The 2,425-nt window shown below is 49.4% G+C and overlaps 1 protein-coding gene across 1 annotated transcript in view; it reads left to right on the top strand.

Moving 5' to 3' along the window:
• Positions 1–2,197: 2,197 nt before the first annotated feature.
• SDCBP (syndecan binding protein) overlaps positions 2,198–2,425 on the top strand; it is a 15,393-nt gene continuing 15,165 nt past the window's right edge. The window contains exon 1 of the mRNA XM_015617906.3: positions 2,198–2,330. The gene's annotated coding sequence lies outside the window, so the exon portion shown is untranslated. The remainder of the gene's footprint in view (positions 2,331–2,425) is intronic.

Here is a 2,425-nt window from a genome sequence, read left to right on the forward strand (position 1 = left end):
CTCCCTGAATAACAGCAGGCTGTCTTGAAAGACAACAAGGAGATAAAGTAAAGCAGAAAACAGCAAATAACAACCTAGCTTTCTGGAGAAAAGAAACGTTTTTTGCAATGAGAGGAATATTCAATATCAAACCAAAAGAAAACACCAACCTTCAGTTGTCAGCATTGGCACCCAGTAGAATTGCACTGGAAAACTGTCAATCACACATCTTCAATTTCCATGAACATGAACGCTACAGTGCTCTTCATTCTACAGGGTGGGTCCAGGGCATCACTGCACCAAGCTCATTTCAGGATGAGGAGTGACGCACTTTGTCTGAGCACAGTTTTAAAACTTTCACTGCACTTGTGTTAAAATCTCCTTTGGCTATGTAGAAAATTTAGCTCTTCTAAAGCCATAATCATCTGTCATTATTAAACCAGAGCTAGATTCCCTCCCTTCCTCCTGGCCCAGAGGACATGTAACACAGGATTTTTTGTGAACTTATACCCTAAGCCCAAGATTTCACTTAATGTATATTTAATGACCTGTAGTTGCATGACTCAGCAGACAATAGTTCAGGTAGTGGCATGTAGGAAAGTTCCAGGTCTGGCTGATTGTTGGATATAGAAACAGAAGCCTCCTGAGCAGCCAGAGAGTTGCTGTTCCTCTATATTCAGCACTGCTGTGACTGCTACCCCAGTCCCTGTGGTGCTCACCAAAGATCCTGGTAACTGGAGAGAATCAAGAACTGGAAAACGTACTGCAACAACAATAGAAAAATACATATTGCAACAAAATTGATGTTTAGCTTAACTAAGGTTATGATTATGCAGATAGTTCAAATGATGAAACAGCCTGTCAGAATGCAGTGAAGCAACCTTCCCTCTCATTCCCATTTCTCCTTCTGCTTCCTCCTTTCTCATGTTTCCAGCCACACACTCCCTTACTCTGGTTCATGCTTGTGCTTGAGGAAGCCTTTTATTGCTAGTATGGCTCGCTAACCAGCAGAAAAGCATTCATGTTTTTGATGGATTTGATTTCTCCTGGGGCAGTGAGTTAAGCTTTCTGTCAGAAGAGCTCGGCACCTGCTGGGACTGGCTGAGGGCAGGAGAAAGAGGCTGTAGGTGGGAGCAGATCTTCCTCCGTGCTGGAGGACTGCTCAACTTCTCTGCTGAACACTCTGGCTTCTTAAGTGAAAAGAAGCTCTAGGGCACTCAGCACATTTAATTATCTGTATGATGAACAAGATTTGACAACAGGAAAAGAATTGTAATGAAGAAGGAAAGACTGAAAATTAATGCTAGGGAAGTTCATACTCTAAATAAGGTAAAGGGGGTAATTATGATAATTGACTTATGAAAGTCTCCTTCCGAGCTTGATCTGGGATTTCTCTGTTGCTGGTACACTTTACATCATGGTTTCTTCGGGGGAGCCTCTCCAGGATAAAAGCTCTGTTTCTGACACCTGCCTGTGGTAGAAGGCTCAGGCAGGTGCTGGATCGTGGGACAGGTGATGTGGTCACTCTAGCTCTGATGTGTCACAACTCTCCTGTCCACAGCAGACATGCAAAACAAGGTAGACACAGGTTGTTAGTGGAGAGTGCTTTATTACAGCAGGGGGGAAAAAAATACGTAGGAAAATGAGCAGAAAATCGTACTTTTTCTCCATGCAGACAACAGCTATCAACCAATAAAAACACACAAATGAGTCTAAGGCCCTACAAAAACAACGAAATCTCAGGGGGAGTTTCAGAGGGGGCCTTATCACTCTCTACGGTTCCCTGACTGGAGGTTATGCTGAAGTGGGGGCGGTCACTTCGTGAGGGGACTGGAGCAAATGGCCTTAAACTGAGACAAGGAAGATTCAGATCAGATATCAAAATTTTTTTTTCACTGTAAGAGTGGTCAGGCACTGGAATAGGTTGTCCAGGAAGGTGGTGGAGCCACCATCCCTGGAGGTGTTAAGAGGTGCCTGGTGCTGGGTGATGTGTTTCAGCAGTTACAGCGGTAGTGCCAGGTAGACCGAGGGACTGGATGATGAAGATCTCTTCCAACCCTGACAACTCCAAGATTCTACGCGAAACAGGCGGCCGGAGGGGAGCGCGGTCACCGTCACCCCGTTCGTCCCCCACCACCCCACAGTCGCCGGCGGCCGAACCAGCGGCAACCCCGGCCCCGGCCCCTTCCCCGCCGCCGGCGGAGCATGCGCGGGGCCGGGCCAGTTCCGCCACCGCCCCCGCTCCGTTCATAGCGGCGCTGCCGGGATCCAGGGGAGCAGCTGCCGCCGCCCCTCTCCTCTCCGTACTGCGGACCCCGACGGACGGCAGCCAACAACTCCCTGGGCCGGAGGTAAGCGAAGGGCCGGCGGGCGGGGTCCCCTCCCCGCGGCCCTTTGTGCGCTCCTCGGGGGCGGGCGGGGGGCTGCGGGCCGGCCATGGCGGAGC

The sequence above is a fragment of the Parus major genome, chromosome 2, assembly GCF_001522545.3.
Source record: "Parus major isolate Abel chromosome 2, Parus_major1.1, whole genome shotgun sequence".
In the NCBI taxonomy this organism is placed as follows: domain Eukaryota; kingdom Metazoa; phylum Chordata; class Aves; order Passeriformes; family Paridae; genus Parus; species Parus major.